The following is a 19,957-nucleotide window of genomic DNA, read 5'->3' as shown; positions in this document are numbered from 1 at the left end:
CTCACAAGTTGTGTCTCTAAACACTCAATGGCCACTTCATCAGGAACCTCCTGTGCCTAATAAAGTGGCCACTTTATTATCTTTATGGTCTTCTGCTGCTATGGCAGATTCTTTTCAAGGTTTGATGTGTTGTGTGTCCAGATGCTCTTCTGCACACCACTGTCATAAAATGTGGTTATTTGTATTTCTGTCAGCTTGAACCAGTCTGGCCATTCTCCTCTGAGCTTGTCAGGGCACTGGAGCAGGGATCCAATCGCAGACCCAGCACTGTGCACAGTGATATTAATTGAGTAACAAATCCTGAGGTGCAAACAAAGTCGGTGTCAAAGTTCAGGCAGAGATCAACACATCCAGAGAAATCCAAAAACCAGAATCAGGAAACAGGCAGAGTCAATATTCTGATGGACAGAGTACAGATACAAATGCTGGAAAGGCTCAGGAAAATTCACTGGCACAATCTGGCAACAAACTGGTGAAAACGCAGGGCTGAAATACACTGAGCAATGAACAGAGAGGCAGATGATAGGTGGAGCACAATGAGACAGAAGTGGCAGCAAAACAGGTAATAATGAGAAACAGGTGTAAGGCAGAGTACTCAGTAATACAGGGGCCGGAGTAGAGCAGGAGCATATGGGACATGAACACAAACAAGAGCACATGGCAATACAAAACCACAGACTGACAGCTAGTGGGAAAACACACAAAGAGAGAAAGTTCAACTGGAGGTACTGACAGACATCTCTCATTGACAAGGCGTTTTGCTCACATAATTGCTGATTACTGCATATTTCTTGTTTTTCACACCATTCTCTGTAAACTCTAGAGACTGTTGTACATGACAATCCCAGGACATCAACAGTTTCTGAGATACTCAAACCTCCCCTTCTGGCACCAACTATAATTCCATGGTCAAAGTCACTAAGATCACATTTCCTCTCCATTCTGATGATTGACCTGAACAGCAACTGAACCTCTTGACTATGTCTGCATGCTGTTATGGACTGTGTTGCTGCCAGATGATAGATTAATTAGATATTTGCATTAATAAGCAGGTGAACAGGTGTAACTAATAAAGTGGCAGAAGAGAGTTTGATTTGTAGTTGTTCATTCAGTTTCTGATTGTTGAATTCTTTTCCGCGGAACCCGTGTCTGCTCCTGTGGTTCGATATCCATCACTAGCAAATGTTTCATGTCTCAGGGGCTTAGTGTTACTTTCCTGTGAGTCTTTTCAGGGATCGCATCCCAGTCAGTACAGATGGTATGAACAAACCTCATCTGGACAAACAAAGATCTCAGATACAAATGAACTGGCTCTATGTTGTAAATTCTTCAACCACCAGCACCAACGATATTACTGCAGCGCCACAAATTGGCATGGAGCAAGATCCAGTGCAGTGGTTAATTTGACAGTCTTCAGCAATGGAGAGATCTGCAGTTATGCGACAGAAATCAACGGCAACAGTAAGTTCTAATTTTAAGGGGGGGATATATTTAAGTATTTATTCTAGTTACTCTGTTACTGCTGCTCTTACATTTCTAGTGAGGGTAATGAATTTCTTTGCATTTGTAGAAGCTACATATCGCAGCCTCCATGGGGTAGAAATAAAGTGTAGTGAACAGTTAAGTCTGGCACTTCCTCCTGGAAGATGCGCAGCATCTCAAACGTAGCTGGACTTGCACATCCAGACAAATTGAGAGCATTTCATTCATACTTCTGGCTTCAGCTTTGAAAAACCTAGAAGAGGTGTTGAGTTGTGAGACATTGACACTGTCATTAAAACTAAAGGAAAATATATCAAATATCAGTGGGAATGACAGAAATTCGGCAATGTCAGGGGGCAGAAGTTAGTATGGTTACTTTTACTAAGGAGAAGGTCCTCGGGGTGCTCATAAGTCACCTGGATCAGATGGACTACACCCAGGTTTCTGAAAGAGGTAAGTGAAGAAATTGTACAGGCATTAGTGGTTATCTTTAAAAAATAACCAGACTCTGAAAATGCCACTCCACACTTTATGAAGGGAGGGAGGCAAAGGAAGGGAAATTGTAGACAACACTCCGTAGTAGATAAGGAAAAGATGTTTCCCATGGTGGTTGAGTCTAGGACAAGAGGGCACAGCCTCAGGATAGAGGAGCGCCCTTTCAAAAGAGATGTGGAGAAATTTCTTTATCAAAAGGGTGGTGAAGTTGTTGTCACATGCAGCTTTGGAGGCCAGGTCATTGGGTGTATTTAAGGCAGAGACTGATAGGTTCTTGATTGGACATGTCATCAAAGGTTACGAGGAGAAGGCTGAGAACTGAGGTTGAGGAGGAGATTTAAAAAAGGATCAATCATGATTGAATGGTGGAGTAGACTCGATGAGCCAGATGGCCTAATTCTGTTCCTTTGTCTTATTGTCTTATATTGTGACATATGCAATATGTTCTTTAATAATAAATTTAATTTTCTCTTCTGAGAATGATGCAACAATTTAAATAACATAAAATAGGAATTAATTGCAATTGAGTATATTTGCAAACAGTACTCAAAGGCCTTAAAGTTGAATGAACAATGGAATTAAAAGTTGGGTGTTGAACAAAATGAGTGATTGCCTTGATGCAGTTTGCAATGGTCAGCGGGGTGTGAATCTGCAAATAGAGGTTACTACTTTTCGCAGAGTTGACATGTAACTGTAACCCGTGGATATAGAATTAGCCTCAGAGCTGCTACATGAAGGGAGATATACGGAAATGTGAGAGTCATCACTGCATGATAAGAATTTTAGAAGTATTAGAAGATTCTTTGTAGTCAGATAATGTTGTGATATCACATAAGTTTCTTCATACAGTGGATAAGGGAGAGAAGAAATAAGACCATAGGCCAGTATGTTGACAGGCCGACAAGGGGAAATGCCATACTCGATCTAGTATTAGGTAATGAACCAGGTCAGGTCACAGATCTCTCAGTGGGTGAGCATCTGGGGGATAGTGACCACTGCTCCCTGGGCTTTAGCATTATTATGGAAAAGGATAGAATCAGATAGGACAGGAAAATTTTTAATTGGGGAAGGGCAAATTATGAGGCTATAAGGCTAGAACTTGCGCGTGTGAATTGGGATAATGTTTTTGCAGGGAAATATACTATGGACATGTGGTCAATGTTTAGGGATCTCCTGCAGCATGTTAGAGATACATTTGTCCAATTGATGAAAATAAAGAATGGTAGGGTGAAAGAACCATGGGTGACAAGTGAGGTGGAAAATCTAGTCAGGTGGAAGAAGGCAGCATACATGACACTTAGGAAGCAAGGATCAGATGGGTCTATTGAGGAATACAGGGTAGCAAGAAAGGAGCTTAAGAAGGGGCTGAGAAGAGCAAGAAGGGTGCACGAGAAGGCCTTGGCAAGTAGGGTAAAGGAAAACCCCAAGGCATTCTTTAATTATGTGAAGAACAAAAGGATGACAACAGTGAAGGTAGGGCCGATTAGAGATAAAGGTGGGAAGATGTGCCTGGAGGCTGTGGAAGTGAGCGAGGTCCTCAATGAATACTTCTCTTCGGTATTCACCAATAAGAGGGCACTTGATGACGATGAGGACAATATGAGTGAGGTTGATGTTCTGGAGCATGTTGATATTAAGGGTGAGGAGGTGTTGGAGTTGTTAAAATACATTAGGACGGATAAGTCCTCGGGATCTGACAAAATATTCCCCAGGCTGCTCCACAAGGCGAGGGAAGAGATTGCTAAGCCTCTGACTAGGATCGTTATGTCCTCATTTTCCACGGGAATGGTACGAGAGGATTGGAGCGAGGCGAATGTTGTCCCCTTGTTCAAAAAAGTTAGTAGTGATAGTCCGGGTAATTATAGACCAGTGAGCCTTATGTCTGTGGTGGGAAAACTGTTGGAAAAGATTCTTAGAGATAGGATCTATGGGCATTTGGAGAATCATGGTCTGATCAGGGAAAATCAGCATGGCATTGTGAAGGGCAGATCATGTCTAATAAGCCTGATAGAGTTCTTTGAGGAGGTGACCAGGCAGATAGATGAGGGTAGTGCAGTGGATGTAATCTACATGGATTTTAGTAAGGCATTTGACAAGGTTCCAGATGGTATGCTTATTCAGAAAGTCAGAAGGCATGGGATCCAGGGAAGTTTGGCCAGGTGGATTCAGAATTGGCTTGCCTGCAAAAGGCAGAGTGTCATGGTGGAGGAAATACATTCTGATTGGAGGGTTGTGACTAATGGTGTTCCACAAGGATCAGTTCTGGGACATATACTTTTCGTGATTTTTATTAACGACCTGGATGTGGGGGTAGAAGGGTGGGTTGGCAAGTTTGCAGATGACACAAAGGTTGGTGGTGGTGTAGATACTGTAGAGGATTGTAGAAGATTGCAGAGAGACATTGATAGGTTGCAAAATTGGGCTGAGAAGTGGCAGATGGAGTTCAACCCAGAGAAGTGTGAGGTGGTACACTTTGGAAGGACAAAATCCAAGGCAGAGTACAAAGTAAATGGCAGGATACTTGGTAGTGTGGAGGAGCAGAGGGATCTGGGGGTACATATCCACAGATCCCTGAAAGTTGCCTCACAGGTAGATAGGGTAGTTAAGAAAGCTTATGGCATGTTAGCTTTTATAAGTCAAAGGATAGAGTTTGAGAGTCGCGAGGTAATGATGCAGCTCTATAAAACTCTGGTTCGGCCACACTTGGAGTACTGTGTCCAGTTCTGGTCGCCTCTCTATAGGAAGGATGTGGAAGCATTGGAATGGGTACAGAGAAGATTTACCAGGATGCTGCCTGGTTTAGAAAGTATGCATTATGATCAGAGATTAAGGGAGCTAGGGCTTTACTCTTTAGAGAGAAGGAGGATGAGAGGAGACTTGATAGAGTTATACAAGATAATAAGGGGGATAGATAGAGTGGATAGCCAGTGCTTCTTCCCCAGGGCACCACTGCTCAATACAAGAGGACATGGCTTTAAGGTAAAGGGTGACAAGTTCAAGGGGGATATTAGAGGAAGGTCTTTCACTCAGAGCATGGTTGGTGCGTGGAATGCACTGCCTGAGTCAGTGGTGGAGGCAGATACACTAGTGAAATTTAAGAGACTACTGGACAGGTATATGGAGGAATTTAAGGTGGGGGGTTATATGGGAGGCAGGGTATGAGGGTTGGCACAACATTGTGGGCCGAACGGTCTGTACTGTGCTGTACTATTCTATGTTCGCATGGATGAACTACAACAGTTGTTCATCCCAGTTTGGCAAAAAGAATAAATCAAGGAAGGTAATGCACCCGTGGCTGACAAGGGAAATTAAGGATAGTATCAATTCCAAAGAAGAAGCGTACAAATTAGCCAGAGAAAATGGCTCACCTGAGGACTGGGAGAAATTCAGAGTCCAGCAGAAGAGGACAAAGGGCTTAATTAGGAAGGGGAAAAAAGATTATGAGAGAAAACTGGCAGGGAACATAAAAACTGACTGTAAAAGCTTTTGTAGATATGTGAAAAGAAAAAGATTGGTTAAGACAAATGTAGGTCCCCTACAGACAGAAACAGGTGAATTGATTACGGGGAGCAAGGACATGGCAGACCAATTGAATAACTACTTTGGTTCTGTCTTCACTAAGGAGGACATAAATAATTTTCCGGAAATAGTAGGGGACAGAGGGTCCAGTGAGATGGAGGAACTGAGGGAAATACATGTTAGTAGGGAAGTGGTGTTAGGTAAATTGAAGGGATTAAAGGCAGATAAATCCCCAGGGCCAGATGGTCTGCATCCAAGAGTGCTTAAGGAAGTAGCCCAAGAAATAGTGGATGCATTAGTGATAATTTTTCAAAACTCTTTAGATTCTGGACTAGTTCCTGAGGATTGGAGGGTGGCTAATGTAACCCCACTTTTTAAAAAAGGAGGGAGAGAGAAACTGGGGAATTATAGACCGGTTAGCCTTATATCGGTGGTGGGGAAAATGCTAGAGTTAGTTATCAAAGATGTGATAACAGCACATTTGGAAAGCGGTGAAATCATCGGACAAAGTCAGCATGGATTGTGAAAGGAAAATCGTGTCTGACGAATCTCATAGAATTTTTTGAGGATGTAACTAGTAGAGTGGATAGGGGAGAACCAGTGGATGTGGTATATTTGGATTTTCAAAAGGCTTTTGACAAGGTCCCACACAGGAGATTAGTGTGCAAACTTAAAGCACACGGTATTGGGGGTAAGGTATTGATGTGGATAGAGAATTGGTTGGCAGACAGGAAGCAAAGAGTGGGAATAAACAGGACCTTTTCAGAATGGCAGGCAGTGACTAGTGGGGTACCAAAAGGCTCAGTGTTCCGACCCCAGTTTTTTACAATATATATTAATGACTTGGATGAGGGAATTAAATGCAGCATCTCCAAGTTTGCGGATGACACGAAGCTGGGCGGCAGTGTTAGCTGTGAGGAGGATGCTAAGAGGATGCAGGGTGACTTGGATAGGTTAGGTGAGTGGGCAAATTCATGGCAGATGCAATTTAATGTGGATAAATGCGAGGTTATCCACTTTGGTGGCAAAAACAGGAAAACAGATTATTATCTGAATTGTGTCCGATTAGGAAAAGGGGAGGTGCAACGAGACCTGGGTGTCATTATACACAAGTCATTGAAAGTGGGCATGCAGGTACAGCAGGCTGTGAAAAAGGCGAATGGTATGCTGGCGTTCATAGCAAGAGGATTCGAGTACAGGAGCAGGGAGGTACTACTGCAGTTGCACAAGGCCTTGGTGAGACCACACCTGGAGTATTGTGTGCAGTTTTGGTCCCCTAATCTGAGGAAAGACATCCTTGCCATAGAGGGAGTACAAAGAAGGTTCACCAGATTGATTCCTGGGATGGCAGGACTTTCATATGAAGAAAGACTGGATGAACTGGGCTTGTACTCATTGGAATTTAGAAGATTGAGGGGGGATCTTATTGAAACATATAAAATCCTAAAGGGATTGGACAGGCTAGATGCAGGAAGACTGTTCCCGATGTTGGGGAAGTCCAGAACGAGGCGTCATAGTTTGAAGATAAAGGGGAAGCCTTTTAGGACCGAGATTAGGAAAAACTTCTTCACACAGAGAGTGGTGAATCTGTGGAATTCTCTGCCACAGGAAACAGTTAAGGCCACTTCATTGGCTATATTTAAGAGGGAGTTAGATATGGCCGTTGTGGCTAAAGGGATCAGGGGGTATGGGGGGAAGGCTGGTACATGGTTCTGAGTTGGATGATCAGCCATGATCATACTGAATGGCGGTGCAGGCTCGAAGGGCCGAATGGCCTACTCCTGCACCTATTTTCTATGTTTCTATGTACTATTTATATGGATGAATGTTGCAGGTCACTATTACACAAGTTTCAACACTGATTAAGTTTAAGTTTCAACTACCTATACACCAGTTTTAAGCTTATTTTAGTTGTATATCTTTCACCATTGAAGAAGAGAGGATTCACATTTTACTGTGACAAGTTTCAGTAACTGACGGACTGTAGTTTCAAGATCAGGCTCCTGAATCAGCATGGATAACTTCACTCACTCAACACTGAACTGATCACTACACACAACCTAAGGGCTCACTTTCAAGGACTCCACAACTCGTGTTCTCAGTGTTTATTTATTTGGAGATTCCACACAAAACAGTTTCTTTAGTTCTAATGAGCCACACTGCCCAGTAACCCACCAATTTAACTCAGCCTAATCTCAGCACAGTCTTCACTGATTTGATTTGACACAACAGATGCATTTCGCTGTATGTTTCGATATCTCGGGGGCTCAGTGTCTATGCCCTGTGAGTCTCTCCAGGGATCCCTTCGCTGGAGGGGAATTGAGAGCATTCCATTCATGCTTCTAGCTCCTGCATTGAGGATGCTTGAATGGGTGCTGAGTTGTGAGACAGTGACACTGTCATAAAAACAAAAGGAAGGACATATAATTTAATTTGTGTTAAGGAAGCTTTTAAAAAACAACAGATGGCAGCAAGAAAAACCATAAAGACAGAAAAAATTAAATATGAAAGAAAACTGGCTAATAATATAAAGGAGAAGACCAAAAGAATTTCGGATATATGAAGAGTAAAAGGAAAGCAAGAGTGGATATCAGATCACTGGGTAATGATACTGAAGAGGTAATAATGAGGGACAAAGAAATGTAGGACAAACTTATTCAGTATTTGTCACTGAAGAAGACACAAGCAGTGTGACAGAAATTCAGCAATGTCAGGGGGCAGAAGAGAGTGTAGTTGCTATTACTAAGGTGAGATGCTTGGGCAGCTAAGAGGTGTGAAGGTCGATAAGTCACCTAGATCAGATAGACGACACACCTGAAAGAGGTATTTGAACAGATTGTGGAGGCATTAGTAGTGATTTTTCTTTTTTTTAAATTTTATTTTTATTTGGATAAGGAATTCACAAGTATCATGCACTTTTTTCACACATATAACCTTTTCCATTTTTTTATATGTATAAAACTATAATTATTTATACATTCTTAAGTACACATTGAGATGATATAAAAGGAAATTAGACACTTAAATAGATAATTATGTACTGTGGTAAATCTAATCTATTAGGCTAAGTAATGGTATTAGTTGATTAGAAAAATAGTAATAATAGTTTCCATATATCTCTTCTGGACCATTTCTACTGGTCCAAAATGTTGTATGTAAGCCTATGTAACAACCATTGTAGGTGTTTATATCTTAATTTGTTCATGCTTGCTCCTGCCCCCAGACATAATTATCCAATCCCTATGTACTTATTTACTTAATTTTATCATTTTTTATCCCTTTCCCAAATCTTTTCCTTTACTTGTGTTAATTCTCTATTTTCCAAAAGAAAACAAAAAACAGTAGACATTTAGACTAGGGGTGCTTATGTTAGCAATATTACTGTGTTGATGAGAAGAGCAGTATAAATCATTAGGAGAGTCATCTAAAGTCTGCTCGCATTGGGTTATATATTCATTCCATTTATTCCAGATTCGATAAAATTTTTCTTTTTGAATTCTCAGGGAGTAAGTCAACTTTTCCATTTTAAGTATTTCCAAGATAATTTCGTGCCAATCTTCTAATGTAGGTGGTATTGGATTTAGCCACTTTCTAGTGATTAATTTCTTGCTTGCTGCTAAGAGGGCCTGCAGCAACTTTATATCTTCCTTCTGTTCAAGAAACAATACATGCCCCAAATAGAGCGTCTCAAAGTTCAGAGGTATCTGGGACCTAAGTACCTTAACTAATGTTCTATGAATACCTTCCCAATATATACTTAATTTAGGGCAATCCCAGAAAATATGAAAATGATTTGCCTCCTTGGAGCTGCACCTTCTCCAACACGTCACGTTTGTATCTTTATATTTTTCCTGATATGGGGTCTTGAGGTATCTTATAATATTTTTCCAACAATGTTCTCTCCAAGTCAAAGAATTAGTCGAGGACCATTGAAAGCTGCAGATTTTCCCCCAAGCCTCCTCTGAAAGTACCAACCCCGCTTCTTTCTCCCACTTCTCTTTAATATACAATGTGTTTACATTTTTTGCATGGGTGAGTGCATTATATAATCGAGAAACTTATTTACTAGGTATTGAACTGCAAGCCGAATTCAGAATCTTGAAAAATTCTAATTCTACTGTTGATAGGTCTGTATATCTACAACTCAGGTTAACCTAGTTTCGTACTTGAAGGTACCTAAAAAAAGTCATTGTGTTCTAGGCCATGTTTGTCCTGCAGGACTTGGAAACTTTGTAATACTCTTTTACCTATAAATGAGAGGTAGGTTGTAAGACCTTTCTTTATCCATAGCTCAAACCTTTTATCTCCTCTGTTGGGAAGGAATTCGGTGTCATATGCACACCAACTGAAGTGTTTTAACATGTTATTAATTCCACACGAATTAACCACCTTCTGCCATACTTTTAATGTAAGATTTATCCAACTGTTTTTAAATTTTTCCAGTTGGGCCATCAATCCTTTGCAGCTATTGAGGCCTGTAGAGGAAAACTGTCAACTAATCCAAATTCTATTTCCTTCCATCTAGCCTTATATTCCCTATTACACCAATATAACAGAGGGGTTATCTGTGAGGCATAAAAATAATTTCTCAAGCAAGGAAGAACCATACCTCCTCCTTCCTTCCCTAACTGTAAGGTGTTATATCGAATTCTAGGTTTCTTTCCTTGCCAAATGAAGCCGGAAATCCATTTGTCCCATTCCCTGAATTGATTATCATCCACCTCCACAGGTAAAGTATGGAAAAGATACAGTAACCGAGGAAGAATATTCATTTTTATAGTATTTATCCTTGAATTTAAACTTAAAAAGGGGATAAGATTCCATCTATGCATATCTGCTTTTATCTCTGAGATTAGTGGCCCATAATTTACCCGTGACAGTGTTGAAAGATCCTTAGGTAGGGTTATTCCTAAATATTTTAATGATTTAGCTTCCCACTTAAGATCGTATGTATCCTGCAATTTTTTGGATGGTGTATAATTTAGGGACATAACCTGCGTTTTCTTTACATTTATTTTATAACCTGATATTTTCCCAAAGTCATCCAGCAGTGTAAACAATCCTATAAATGATTTTTCTGGTTCACTCAGATAGACCAAAACATCATCTGCGAATAACGCCACTTTCTGTTCAATCCCTGCCACCTTGATACCTTTTACGTTTTCGCTCTGTCTTATTAGTTGGGCAAGCAGTTCAATACATAGCGCAAAATGGAGAGGAGAAATTGGGCATCCCTGTCTAGTGCCTCTCTCTAAGATGAAGGAGTCACAGAGGTCCCCATTTATCTTAATTCGGGCTGTAGGGCTGTCATATAGAGTCTGAATTACTTTAATAAACTTTTCTTGAAAGCCGAATCTTCCTAACACTCTGTATAGGAATGCCCAACTAACTGAATCAAAAGCTTTCTCAGCGTCCAATCCTACTACTATTGTCTCTGTCTCGTTCTTATTAACCTGTTCTAATATGTGTAGAGTTCTCCTTATGTTGTCCTGTGTTTGTCTTTGTTGAATAAATCCAGTCTGGTCTAAATGGATTAGGCCAGGTAAAAGCTTTTCCAATCTACGCGCTAATATAGATGTAAATAGTTTGCAATCTAAATTAAGAACACTAATTGGCCGATAATTGCCACATTCTAGTTTATCTTTACCCTCTTTAGGAATAACTGAAATAATCGCTTCTCTCCAGGAAGGTGGAGTTTCTCCTCTCTGCAGGATCCAATTAAAGGTGTTAAGTAGTAATGGGGCTAACTGTGACTTCAGCGATTTGTACCACTCTGAGGTAAACCCATCAGAACCCGGGGACTTTCCAGCCTTTAACCTAGAGGTGGCCACGTTCAGTTCTTTGACAGTTACTGGTTCTAATAAACTTTCATTTTGTAAATCTGTACGTTTAGGTAGATCTAAAAAAATTCAATAAACTGTCTATATAGGGCTCATTGTACGCCCAGGGTTGGGAGTACAGCTCTCGATAATATGTTTCAAAACCTCTTGAATTTTCCCTGTTGTACTCTCCACAAGCTTTGCCTTTGGATTCTTTATTTTATGAATTGTATTGTCTGCTTGTTGTTTTTGTAATTTATATGCTAATACTCTAGCTGATTTACCTCCTACTTCATAATTCTTTTGTCTCAGGTAAAGAAAATTTCTTTGAGTTCCCAATGTATAAATATCGTCAATTTCACTTTGCAATTTCCTAATTTCCTGTTTTAGATTTGAATTACTTTTGTTGCTATCTACAACTTGAAGTTGCTTTAATTTTCCTTGAAGGTCTGCTAATTTTTGTGCATTGATTTTTTTCATGTGAGTGGTAATGGATATAATTTTCCCTCTCAGTACAGCTTTCAATGTATCCCATAAGATCACTGATGATGTTTCTCCCATGTCATTAAGGTCTAGATATTCTTTGATTTCTCCCCTTAATCTCTCCATTACTTTCGGGTTATTGAGTATATGTGAGTTTAGCCTCCATAGTGTTTTCCTCATTTTCCTTTCCAGGATTAGAGACATAGAGACTGGGCTATGATCCGACAGATCAATTGTTGCAATATTACAGTTTTTTATCCTGAGTCTGTCTGTGTTAAAGATAAAGAAATAGTCTATCCTTGAATAGGCTGAATGAGAGAAAGAGTAATGTGTATAATCTTTACTAGTGGGGTGTAATTCCCTCCACACATCTATAATTCCCAACTCCTCCATCAATAAATTCATTTTCCGAGTCAGGGGTTTATTCTGAGTAACTATTCTTGAAGAGTCTAATACAGGATTTAATCTAATATTAAAATCCCCTCCACAAATTACTACCCCTTGAGAACTGACCATTAGGTCAAAAATGTGTCTATAAAATGACCATTCACAACCTGGAGGAGCATAAACATTCAGCAATGTTATTTCTGTACCTTCTATTCTTCCAGTAATTTTTACAAACCGTCCTTCTTTGTCTTTAGTCTCTGAAATATGTTCATAATTAAGAGTACTTGATATTAAAGTAACTACCCCTCTTTTCTGACTCAATTTACATGATGTATAAAATACATGCTTAAAGCCCATTCTTTTTAATTTTCCATGTTCAGATTGGCTCATATGTGTTTCCTGGAGGAAAGCTATTTGTGCCCTCTCTTTTTTTCAATTTAGACATAATCTTATTTCTTTTAATTGGATTCAAAACCCCATTAACATTATAGGAAATTATTTTTACCAATTCAGTTTGCATCTTTCTCTAGTAGGAAAAAAAACACTCTCCTTTTCTAAACAAACAGTAAGCAATCCCTTCTCAACAGTAAACCAAGACATATAACCACACCCTAGACATTTTTGAACGTATAACATTTGAAAATTTTTCCCGACTTCCCACAGTGAGGCCTGAGCACCGACCTGCCTCAGTTCAGAGGGATAACCTCTATCTTCACCCTGTGTTAGAGGGCCCTCAGCAGTTTGAATAATCATAGAGAATTTTCTCCTATTTATGTCTCGACCATATTGCTATCATTCAAGTTATTCCGTTTAGTTTATTTTCAGTTACCAGTTTTCATTTTACCTTTAAGTCCGATTTACTCTTTTCAGTCATTTCTCTTAATTAATCTGTATTCTCTGTATATTCGCGTCTGAATATTTGCAGCTTTTCCTTGTAGTTTGACACTTTGGTTCTTGTGGAGCGTCCTCGCCGCACTGCCTGCCACGACTTCCGCCGAATCCTCTCCAGTAGCGACTCCGGTTGGGTGATAACTTTAATAGGTAGTCCCCGGTCCGCCAGGTCCAACGTTGCCTCCTCCACCGTAGCGTAAGTTTTTGTCCCTTCGTCGTAAAAGACTCTCAGCCGAGCTGGATACAGGGTCTGAAATCTGATGTTTTCCTTCAGGACTCTCCCTGTTTCCGCATATTCCTTTCGTCTGGCAAGGATCCCCGGTGCGTAATTGTGGTCTAAGCTGATTTTACAGTTGTTCCACATGAAACCTTTCTTTTGCAATGCCCGTTTAAGCACCTCTTCCTTCGTTCTGTAACTGAGAAATCTGACCAGAATTGATCTGGGCTGGGTGCCTGCCGGAGGCTGTGGTGCCAATGCGCGGTGAGCCCTTTCTATCTGTAGGTCTCTTGCGTCCGGTATATCAAGGTTCTCTCTAAGCAGCTCCTCCATGAAGGGAATCATCAACCCAGGTTTACCTTCGGTTCCTTCGGGAACCCCGTAGATCCTCACACTTTCCCTTCTTGGTCTATTAGCTTCCACTGGAGCTGCTCTTGTAGCTTTAGCATTTCTGCTATCACTTCCTCGGCGTTTTGTAGCTTCTCTTCAATTCCAACAATCCTCGCTTCGGCTTCATCTATCCTCGAATTAGTTTTTACTATTTCTCCTTTAATATCTTCCAGCTGTTTGCTGTTATCTTGTCAGAACTCGCGAATCTCTCTGAGAATCAAAGACAGAGTCACCTATTTCCCCCTCATTATCTCCGTCCTGGCTTGTCATGGGGGAGCTAGGCCCGTCGCCTTGCTGCGTCTCTTTGTGTTTATCAGCCTTCGGAGCGGACTTTTTAATCTTGTTCTTAGACATCATCCTTGCCCCTTTTATTAATATAGTTATGCAATATTAAGTATTTGTCTAAATTCGATTTTGGGGCAGTTTACCTTCTTTTTTGTCGAGAGAACTTTTCCTTACGCCGCCATTCCCTTGATGACCCGGAAGTCCTCAGTAGTGATTTTTCAGTAGTGATTTTTCAAGAATAACTAGATTCTGGAACGGTTTTGTAGGACTGAACAATTGGTAATGTCACTCCACTCTTTAAGAAGAGGTAGGTAAGTGAAGGGGGATTATGGACCAGTTAGCCTGACTTCAGTGGTTGGGAAGATGTTGGAGTCTATTATAAAGGATGAGGTTTTGGGGTGCATGGAGGTGCATGATAAAATATGGTTTCCAGTTGGGAAAATCTTACCTAGTAAATCTGTTAGAAAATTTTGAGGAAATATCAGATGGGATAGACAAAGGAGAGTCAGTACATGTTGCTTACTAGGATTTTTAGAAGGGATTTAACAAGGTGCCACACACGAGGCTGTGAAATGAGTTAAGAAGCCACATTATTACTGGAAAGATTCTGGGAGGGATAGAAGATTGTCTGACTGACAAGAGACAAAGAGTGTGAATAAGGGATTGATAAGCTTGTGGCCTAAGGTAGAAGGAGTCAATTTTACAAAAACCTAGCACATTATTTTTCAACATAGTCCCCTCCTACATTTACACACTTAGTCCAGCGGTCGTGGAGCATACGGATCTTGGACCTCCAGAAAGTGTCCACAGCAGGGGTGATTGATAAGTTCGTAGTGTAAGGTAGAAGGAGATGAGTTATACAGCTCTCATTACATGCACATGCAGTTCAACTCTCTGAGTGATTACGCAAAAATTTGAAGTTAATAACTAATCAGGGGTGATTGATAAGTTTGTGGCCTACAGTAGAAGGAGATGAGTTATTAAATTCAAACCTTCTGCATAGCATGATCAAGTAAATATTGGTCCAACAATTGTGATCTCTTGTTCTGGCAGTTACAAAGCAGATGAAATTGGATTTTAACAGTCCTGATGAAGGGTTTTGGACCAATACGTCGACTGTTTACTCTTTTCCATAGATGCTGCCTGGCCTGCAGACTTCCTCGTGCATTTTATGTGTGTTGCTTGGATCTCCAGCATCTGCAGATTTTCTCTTGTTTGAAATTGAGTTTTATTTTCTTTTAACAGGACCAATCCATTTTGTGAAAATACCGTGAAAGAAACTACAACAAGTGCTAAAAGGGAAGAATCGTCATCAGATAAAATGTAAAGTATAAGGTTTTCTCTGCAGAGTGTTTCACTGCTACCGCTTACAAATAGAGCTAGTCGGGAGAGAAATTCATTTCTCTTTAACTGGTGTTAAACACGTTTGACATGATTAACTTCAATGAAATCATGTATTGGAAACTGAGTATTCCTGATTTTCTTGTACATGCATCAAGCCTGAGATCAAAGATAATCTTCTTACCCTAAACATTTAATAGTTTAGGCATAACAGTTGGAATATGGTGTTCAGTTCTGGTCAGCTCATTGGAAGGATATAGAAGCTTTAGAAGAGATTTACCAGAATGCTGCCTGATACAGACAACATGTTTTATGAGGATAGGTTGAGTGAGCTAGGGATTTTCTCTTTGAACAGCAGGAGTTTAAGAGGAGAATTGATAGAGGTGTACAAGATGATGGGAGACATAAGTAGATTGAATAGTCAGCATCATTTTTCCTTGGCTTTTTCCCCACAACCAATGTTCCCATTTTCAAGAACTTTTCATCTCATCCTCTCAATATTTATTGCTTATTTAATTTTTATTACTTCTTTCTTTTTGTACTTGCACAGTTTGCTGTCTCCTACACTCTGGATCAAGACGTAAGTTTGGCGGTCTTGTATTGATTCTGTAATGGTTATTATTCTCAAACAAGAAAATCTGCAGATACTGAGTTCCTCCAGCACTTTGTTGTGTTGATTATTACTCTACAGATTTATTGAATATGCCCACAAAAATGAATCTCAGTGCTGTATATGGTGACATATATATACTTCGATAATAAGTATATTTTGAACTTTAATATGAGAGGACATACTGTTCAATCTGGGCAAAAGTACAGTTGGGTTATCAGAGGAAGGTCTTTTACACAGAGAGTGGCAAGTGCTTGGAACGTGATTCTGGGGTACTGGTAGTGACAGGTAAGGTTGGGAGATTTAAGATAGGCACACAAGGAAAGGAATATGAACAGCTGTGTGGGAGGGAAGAGTTAGATTAATACTGGAATAGGTTAAAGAGCCAGCACTACATGGTGGGCTGAAGAGCCTGAACTTTGCCGTACTGTTCTACGTTCTATCTGCTTTTCCTTACGTATTTTGTTTTCTTCTTATTTGTTTCCTTCTCTATTATCATCATAAAGTGCACTTTGCTCATCTCATCTCACTTCTACATGTTTTGGTTGATTTACCCGCTAAATCCGGGGTTCCAACCAGGGGTCCATGAACCCCAGTGCTTAATGGTATTCGTCCAAGGCATAAAAAAGGTTGGAATCCTTGCTCTAAATTGCTCTAAATGCTCAAATTTGCAAATTCCGTTCATGGCCTCTTTAACCGTTGTGTTTCAAGTTAGCCCCTTGTGCATTGTTGCTTTTGATTTCTCCATCACCACACCTACCACTATATTTTTTAATTTATTCTATTGACTGAGGTACAACATGGAATAGGCCCTTCTGGCCCTTCAAACCACTCTGCCTAGCAACCCCGAATTTAATCACAGAATGATTTACAACGGGCAACTAACCAACTAACAATACATTTTTGGACTCTGAGAGGAGACTGGAGCACCAAGAGAAAACCCACACATTCCATGAGGAGGACATCTGGACTCCTTCCAGAAAACAATAAAATTGATCTCTGACGCCCCGAGCTGTAATAGTGTCGCACTAACTGCTACATTGCTGTGGTGCCCAAGAGATACTGAGATTTTTGAGATCAACTTCCCGATTATTTTTCTGGATGTTCTTTTAAATTGTCCTTATTTGTTGGTGTATTTCATCCGCAACTTCCTTCTTCAATTAGTTATGGATCATTTATCGGTTTTCACAGAGTATCTGTCCGTACGGTTTCATAGTCAAACTTCCGAAGAGCTGTGTCCTCTTTCTGCAATATTGATTATATCTCTCACATTTACATCGAGACATACACTGAAATGCTCTCAGGCCTGCACATGCAGCAACCTCCCAATCTCCATCTGACTACTAGAATTCACCTGCCGCTCAATCTGGACTCATTACCTGCAGCCTATTTAATCCCAGTTCTCATCCACAAACCTTGTTCACTCATCAAACCAGCTGGCCTTCTCTCTCCATGCTTAGAATTTACCTTGTTTCCTGTTGTGTTTATTTATGTTTACTGCTAAATTATCTCTGTTGCTCGATTTTGGTCAAAGCTCATCTATATTTCCTGACAAATGCATAATTTTCAAATTAAACCAGCAAAGATTGTGCTGGGCATCCCACAAGTGTTGCCATGCTTCCAGTGCAAACATCGCATGCCCACAACACCCGAACCCAGATGTCTTTGGAATGTGGGAGGAAATTGGAGCCCCCGGATGAATCCCATGCAGTCACTGGGAGAATGTACAAACTCCTTACAGACAGGCAGGAATTGAACCCAATGTTACAGCTGACTGTTGTAAATCATTGTGCTAACCACGACTGACAATGTCAGTGACATTACATTATCCCCAGACTCGTCATTACAGAAACTCATTATTTTCTTCCCTGCCATTTCTAAATCTATCTCCATTATCCGCTGTCACGACATACAGTATCTGCAGTCGTGTTTCAGCAATTGTGTCTCCAAATGATGATCATAGGTCATCTTCCCTCCCTCAGTCCAGCATGAGATTAATCTCCCAGCTGAACTTCCCTGGCCTTGCTGCTTTTATTGCTCGACTTCACTGATTTCACAGAGGAACCAGGAGGTAAATATTTCAAATACAAAGCTGTCTCCTCTCCTCCCACTGATTCTGTATCTCTGCCCCTTTGTTCAGTTACATGATATGGAAAGTGGGACGCTGGCTGTTCTTTGCTCTGCTGGGGATCTGCACTATCGCTGTCACATGGTTCATGAGAGACAAAAAGGTAAGTCCAGGTCAGTAACAAACAAAAGAAAATCTGCAGGTACTGGAAATCCAAGCAACACACACAAACTGCTGGAGGAACTCAGCAGGCCAGACAGCATCTATGGAAGTGAGTACATTCAAAACTTCAGGCTGAGACCGTCAGCAGGAAAGGAGAAAAATACACGAGGAGTAGAGTTAAAGGGTGGGGGGAAGGGGGGGGAGAAACACAAGGAAGCACACACACACAATGTCGGAGGAACTCAGCAGAGCAGGCCACATCAATGGAAAAGAGTACAGTGACGTTTCAGGCCGAGACCCTTCAAAGTCCTGGCCTGCTGTTCTCCTCCAGCATTTTATGTGTGTTGCTGGGATTTCCAGCATCTGCAGATACTCTCTTGTTTGGGGAACACAAGGTGATAGGAGAAACTGGAAAAGGAGAGGTGAAGGAAAGAGCTGGGAGGTTGATTAGTGAAAGATTCAGGTCTGGAGAATGGGGAATCTCCAGCACTGTATCTCTTTCACCAATCAACTTCCCACCCTTTTTCACATATCACCTGGTGTTTCTCCCTCCCTTCCCCAAACTTTTAATTTTACTCCTCATCTTTTCTTCTCCAGTCTTGGTGAAGGGTCTCGGCCTGAACCTTCGACTGTACTCTTTCCCATAGATGCTGCCTAACCTGCTGAGTTCTTCCAGCATTTTGTGTGTGTAGCCTCGGTCAGTAGATGCTTCCGAATGGCTTCCATGAATCAGAACATCAAACATCCAAATGTACAGCACCGTACATGCCTTGGCCCATGATATTGTGCAGACGTCTTAACCTACTCCAAGATCAATCTTAAATGCCGAGAATGTATCTGCTTCCACCACCACCCCTGTAGTAGGTAGCATGCACCCACAGCTCTCTGTGTAAATAAAACTTACCTCTGACATTCCCTCGATCCATTTCTCCAACCACCTTAAATTATGACCCTTCATATTAGACATTTCTGCCCTTCAAAAATGTCTCAGACATAGAAAAACTACAGCACAATACAGGCCCTTCGGACCACAATGCTGTGCCGAACATGTTCTTAACCATAGAAACCATAGAAACTACAGCACAGAAACAGGCCCTTTGGCCCTTCTTGGCTGTGCCGAACCATTTTCTGCCTAGTCCCACTGACCTGCACACGGACCATATCCCTCCATACACCTCCCATCCATGTATCTGTCCAATTTATTCTTAAATGTTAAAAAAGAACCCGCATTTACCACCTCATCTGGCAGCTCATTCCATACTCCCACCACTCTCTGTGTGAAGAAGCCCCCCTGATGTTCCCTTTAAACTTTTCCCCCCTCACCCTTAACCCATGTCCTCTGGTTTTTTTCTCCCCTTGCCTCAGTGGAAAAAGCCTGCTTGCATTCACTCTATCTATACCCATCATAATTTTATATACCTCTATCAAATCTCCCCTCATTCTTCTACGCTCCAGGGAATAAAGTCCTAACCTATTCAACCTTTCTCTGTAACTGAGTTTCTCAAGTCCCGGCAACATCCTTGTAAACCTTCTCTGCACTCTTTCAACCTTATTTATATCCTTCCTGTAATTTGGTGACCAAAACTGAACACAATACTCCAGATTCGGCCTCACCAATGCCTTATACAACCTCATCATAACATTCCAGCTCTTATACTTAATACTTTGATTAATAAGGGCCAATGTACCAAAAGCTCTCTTTACGACCCTATCTACCTGTGACAACACTTTTAGGGAATTTTGTATCTGTATTCCCAGATCCCTCTGTTCCACTGCACTCCTCAGTGCCTTACCATTAACCCTGTATG

General features: G+C 40.9%; 1 pseudogene; it reads left to right on the top strand.

Moving 5' to 3' along the window:
* The window catches only part of LOC140209409 (polymeric immunoglobulin receptor-like), an 88,304-nt pseudogene that overhangs the window by 32,221 nt on the left and 36,126 nt on the right, over positions 1-19,957 (top strand).

Source organism: Mobula birostris, chromosome 14, assembly GCF_030028105.1.
Source record: "Mobula birostris isolate sMobBir1 chromosome 14, sMobBir1.hap1, whole genome shotgun sequence".
NCBI lineage: Eukaryota > Metazoa > Chordata > Chondrichthyes > Myliobatiformes > Myliobatidae > Mobula > Mobula birostris.
The sequence above is the reverse complement of the archived record's forward strand: the minus strand, read 5'-3'. Positions and strand labels throughout refer to the sequence as shown.